Source organism: Octodon degus, unplaced genomic scaffold (genome assembly GCF_000260255.1).
Source record: "Octodon degus isolate 3935 unplaced genomic scaffold, OctDeg1.0 scaffold00408, whole genome shotgun sequence".
Taxonomy (NCBI): domain Eukaryota; kingdom Metazoa; phylum Chordata; class Mammalia; order Rodentia; family Octodontidae; genus Octodon; species Octodon degus.
In genome coordinates, this window is record NW_004524984.1 from 580638 (window position 1) to 586894 (window position 6257).

The 6257-nt window shown below is 37.1% G+C and overlaps 1 pseudogene; it reads right to left on the reverse strand.

Moving 5' to 3' along the window:
- Window positions 1–507: 507 nt before the first annotated feature.
- On the reverse strand, window positions 508–2368 carry LOC101577718 (annotated as a pseudogene).
- Between the last annotated feature and the right edge of the window lie 3889 nt (window positions 2369–6257).

Genomic DNA, 6257 nt, shown 5'->3' on the forward strand with positions numbered 1-6257 from the left:
TTTTTTTTTTTTTTACTTTCAACATACTTTATTAAGACATTTCTCACCAACTAGAGGATATCTCATTTACCAGTGACAAGGTGCAATGTAAGTACATTTTTAGAGCAGGTACATAGCAAGAAAGACTCAGGCACTGTAACTGACAAGTTTCATAGCTACTGGTTTCTAGTACTGTACTTACAAAGGGAAGTTCTTTAGTACTCAAAGTTCTTACTAAGAATACGAGATACAGTAACATCTAAATGGTCTCAACGAGCATGCTGTGTTTCACTCCTGTGTTCACATATATACTGATTCAGCTCATCAAACATCCCTCCCTGGCAGCTAAACATTAAGATTAAATATATAATACCATTTTTGAGGCAAAGTTCTTAATACCAAAGCAGAATATAATATGAATATTAACAGCTGAAGAATGAATAATTTCTTTTTTGTTTCAAATAATTTCAAATGTACAATATTTTAAAGACTTTTCTGTATAGGCAGCATACAACAACCTATTTTGTTTTATGAGAGAAATGTATGAACAGCACCCTTGATGATAGCCTGGCAAATCAGGTGTTTTCTTAGAGAAGGGGCACATTCCTGGCACACTACCATGTGGCCGCAGGGAATGAACACAATAGAAACCTCCTTGTCCTTGCACACTTTACAAGTTCTCTTCTCCTGCAGCTGCCTCAGCTGTTCTTCCAGTGACAGACGTGAAACATCTTCTGTTGGAATATACTTCCTATTCTTTACCACAAATAAGTTCTCAAATAATGTAGAGTCAATTTCTTTTAGGCAGTTTTTGAAGATGCTGGCAGCAGCATTTCCTTTAACTAAAATGGTATCAATCAGTTCTCTTGCTTGTAGAGGTATCTATTTTTTGTTTGATAATTTCATGTTCCTGTTTATTAATTACATTGGACTTTAAAAGATTATCCAGAACAGCAAGTACACTTGTCAAGCTCTGAAAGAGAGCCATTCTGTTCTTCTAAATTAATGGCAAGTCATCCAACACCACCTCTTCAGCTTGTCTTTGTTCTCCTCTTCTCTTCTTTCATCTTCAGCACTAAGAATTGCTGATACAATATCATTAACTGTTTTGTAGTTCTCTCCAGTGGTCAGGATTTTACTCTGAACTTTCTGCATTACCAGGCTTCTGCTAAAACTCATTTCCAAAGCAGTTTTAACCACAGGTGCATTCATCATGACGGCATCTTCTGAAGAACTTTCTCCAGGTCAAAAATGTACAATTGGTGGATCAACATTTTCGTCCCCAGGAGGATCTGAAGTTGACAGCAGTTGTTCAAGAAGATGAGGGTATCTAGCTTGAATTTCATCCACAAATTCCTGCCCTCTCATGCGTATCAAGAACTCACACCTGGGAAACCACTTGGAGTGCTCTCCCCATGGGTCATCTCATCTCCAGATTCCCAACACATCAAGCCACCATTACAAGAAAAGCATTTCACATCATCGTTGTGACCAACATAGTAAAGGCTGGCACTTTTGAGCTGCTCAGGCTGAACTGGAACCAGTTCAGCCTGAGCAAGAGATGAATGACCGCGTTCGAGCTGCATGTGTCTGCATGCTCAGATTTGAAATACGAAGCCTCAGTGTTTCTAGAGAATTTTCTAGAAATGGGAACTTGGGAAAATGCCTCTGGTGTTCTGACATGGCACCATCCTTCGGTTCCCAGTTACTCAGCTTTCCACCGCAGGTAAAGCAGGAGACCCTATCTCCAGGTCCTATGTAATAAAAGCCAACTTGCCATGTCCAATGGTGACAAAAAGGTCAGTGGCCACATCTTGTTAGCAAGCAATCTGGCTTCTGCAGTACTCATGGCGTAACCGTAGGGGTTAGTCCTCACTGGAGAGAAGTCTTCATTTGCTCTGGAGTTGAGTCGGTCCGGTGAAAGGCTGGAATAAAAGCCTCCGAGTGGACCACTGGGTTCCAAAGGAGGAAATAATGAATGTGGCCCGCTGTTTATCACTGTAGGGTAACTCTTAGAGGGGGACCGCAGGCTCATGGAAGTCAGGTTCTGAGCAAAGCCGCAGCTGGGGTACAGCTGTTTATGCTTTTCAATCGGACTGTCTCCCTGTTTCCAGTTATTCAGCATCAGGCCGCAAGAGAAGCACTTGACTCGGTCATTCATACCGGTGTGATAGAAGCCAGTGCTAGCGAGACTCCTTTCCGAGACAGGTACGCCGCTGGGAAAAGCTCAGTACGTGGACAACCAGTAGAGCTCACAGGAAAGGTCGTACTTCAGTTTTTAATTTGTTGTCATTTGTCTAACTTGGCAAGACTGCTCTCTCTTCCATTATATTCTTAACTCTTTTATAGGGAGACTTTGGACAACTCTTTGAGAGGTAGTTTTGTGCATGAGTGTGTGACAGTACTTTTTTGATGGCTAAAACTCTCACATAAAATTTCTCATCTCTTCACATTGGATTTCTACCACAAAAAGACACCTACTTATGCAGAATTTGCTACAACTTCTTTCCTGGATTAATAACTGAGTGTACACTTGGGTAGGATGAATCTCTTGCCTAAATTAGCATGATTCCATTTAGTACTCTGGGATGACTACACTAACTTTTAGGCAACCCAGGTACCATTTGCTCATAATTTGGTTTAATAACTAATCTAAAGACCTGAAAACTTTTATTTACTTCTAAACATATTATAACTTTTTCAAAAAGTTTATATTCTTAAAATTTTAAGCAACTATAGAATACTTCAATTATACCGTTAACATGCTTTCAGTTATAAGCTATGATGCCTGGATATCAGGTCAATCTGGCTGTGCCATCAGAATAAGATTATAATGCAGGATTTTTTTCCTTTATAAGTACTTGGATATGATATCCCAATTAATCTCATTTTATTCTAGCAAAAGTAATTGCTCATACCATTTAAAGTTTAACTCAAAAGTACTTACTTAAGTTACTGCAGCTTCAGATAATAAATTTTGGGGAAGTCAACATCCCCAAGCTTTATTGTATCTGTGTGATGTCAAGTGAATTTGGTTTAGTGCTTCAACTGTTAAATTCTTTAAAATTATCTACACTTGTTTCCACTTCCTAAAGTATTTTTATATTGTCCTCCTTCCTAATGGTGTGTACCATTTACACCTGGTCAACTAAGGAAGGCTTTTTCTCTGCAAAATAGTTAACCATAATATTTCCACAGCATACACTTTATGGCATTTTAAAAATTAACTGACTCTTCAGGACCACTCAATTATAATACTAATCATGTTGTAATTTATGATCAACTTAAGCAAAGACAGATCTTTCTTCTGTTATTAGGGAGGTCTAACAAAATACTGTTACTACTAACAAAACTACTGCATATACATAATGTATGCAATTTACTAAGCTGCTTTCTGAAAACAAAATTATACTTCAGACTTCAAAACATATCCCTTTATAAAGTTTTAGGGTTTCGATGATAAGATTTATTTCTGCAGAGGAAAATGGGGGAGAGGAAGACGCTCCAGCACTGTAAGCCACAACAGGGCGCGGACCTGGGAATGGAGACGGAGCCTGGAGCTGCACCGGACCCAAACCGCTCGCTCCACCCGCAGCCCTTATTTTCAAAATAGTTGTTCAGATTGACAGATAAAAGCATGCAAAATTGGTCAGAAAGAAATTTTAAAGAAGGGAATTACATATTAATGGTTCCTTTCAATAAAACAATAGAAATTAGTAGCAAAATTGTCTTAACTATCATCCCTTCCTTCTTTCTTTTTTTCCTTTCCCTCATCTTGGTTCTTTCCTTTTGACCAGTTTACTTCCCTTTCACAAACTCGAGGTTTCCATAAGTAAATGAAATAACTAGAGATCATACTCATAAAAGTAAATCAGACCCACTTGTGTAAATATTATATTGTCTTTCTGGTGTAAGAAACTGGAAAAGTAAATAAAATCTGAAAAGTACAACATATATTATATAATTTTTATTTAAGCAGCAGTGAATCATAGCAAAATTTGTTTCTAAAAAATACATGTGTTGTCATGAAATATGTATTTTCTGAAATGTTAGTTTTCTAGAGCTCTCCATATAGTACACCAGAATTTGAGTGTTTCATACATTTGTTCTAATTTTGAATTAACTAAAACAGGTGTGACAGATGCAGTCAATGTTGCAGGCATGTCAAAAAGTAAATTTCATGGGGAATTAATTAAATCAATCAGGAAAACTAATTTTTTTAAATGTATTTTCATATTCAATACAGGGTCTACAGAGTTTCACTACACAAATTGGACTCATAGTAATTCTCTTGGTTTTAACCTCCCAAATTCTGGGATTACAGACATGCACCACCATGTACACTATCAGTAGCCATCTCAGGATGCCCCGGGGGGCGGAAAACTATTTTAAATGCCAGGGAAGTGATTAAAAGATAAAAAAGAAACAGAGGTCTTCTTAGTGTAACCAAATATTTTCAGCAGAAAATGAACATTTATGACATAGAGGTCATAAATAAATCCCAACATTTCCATAAATCTATAATAAGCCAAGGCAAATAGTGTGGCTATTGACTGACTGGGACAAAACATTAAATCACGCTTCACATGTATTGTTATCCTTCTCTTACATGTAAATAGTTTTGGAATAAAAAAAAAGTAAGAATTTGGGAATACTTTATTCTAGTACTCAATGATGATTTATTATTTTGATTTAAGAAAAACAAGTAAATGAAGTGGAAAAACCAGGTAGAATAATCACAAATCATTAATGAAGAAATAACCATTGAAAGAAGTCAGAACAAGGGTCGGCCAGATAGCTCAATGAAATAAAGCACCTGTTTAGGCAGAGCACAGCATCTGGGGGTTAGATTCCCCAGCATGCCTTGCTGGCTCTGCCCCACGAGTATGCTGAGACAGAGATTGAGACTGGCACTAGTGAAGCTGAAAACAGGAGGATCACTTCAGGGTCTCCAATCTACATAGTGACACCCTGTAGACACTGTAGACCCTGTACCAAATACATAAAAAAAGAGAAAGAAAGAGATGAGAATGCTCATATTTTAGAATGAGATCAACTTACTGTAGTACATGATGTTTACATTCCTGTGATCTGTATATCTATATATCTATATCTATATCTATATCTTTATATCTCTATATCTCACATTTAAATTCTCTTTTTTAACTCCTTTCCCTTTGCTTCCTCCCTGATCTACCCATTTCATTATCCCCTTCCTTTTTTGTGTGTATATTTTTAACACATTATGTATTGCCATTTTTAAGAGTTTTCTAATGTCATTAATCAGGAAAGTAAAATGAGATTATTTGACGTCCTTGTTAGTTGTTCTTCCCTATATTCACTTATTTGATAGTTTACAAAAAATGACTAGGGAAGACAGCCAACCTTTTTCAATACAATTAACCTAGCAAGGCATTTATCAATTTTACTGTGGTTTTATGCACAAAGAAGGATCATGAATGTTCACAAAATGTAAGTCAGGTATATGCTACTGATATAAGAACATGCTCAATGGAGGAGATACAGTAGAAGAATGAATATTGTAGAAGACGGTGTGAAGCTAAGAATCAGTGGCAAAAACTTTAAGTCATTCCTGGTAACTTACATAGTCTTGATAACTAGGCTCACATGCACAAAGACTTAAAGAGAATGTTTTTCAAAAATTTCTGTGACTATTGAAAATGTAGTGTATATGGATGCAAAATACAGTGAAACTTGACAGGGTTAGAGTGAGAGAGCACAACAATGTATATATAACCAAATTTTCAAAGTATGAGGGGATAAAACTCGAGAGCTGTAAATTCCTATTGCAAAAAACAAAGACAATGTGAGTCATGTACTGCAAACATAAACTTCAAAAAGCTGAGTAGAAGGGATGGTTTTGTGTATTTGGGAATAGCAGAACAGATCATTGTGAGCTGAGAATTAACCTTTTACATAGGTCAGATTAGCCAGGTCAATATGACACAAGACAGAGTTCATGCAGGGCATAAAATGTGTTTCTTAATTCAAGAGTAGGTGAGATGATTAAACTCTTAATTTTGTTATTCTTGATGCTTTTCAAGATTTTCCACATGGTCCTTGCATTTCCATATCTTGGGGTGAAAGTATTTGTAATAGAACCCTAATATAAGCACCATTGGCTTGTCCATCTAGTAAGAATGAAGTATTTGGGCTGGCCAAGTAGCTCAGCAGATTAAAGTGCCTGCCAGCAGACGCAGGGGCAGGGCTTCATCTCCAGGCTTGTGCTGGCCCCACCACCCGGGCGCACTGAGATA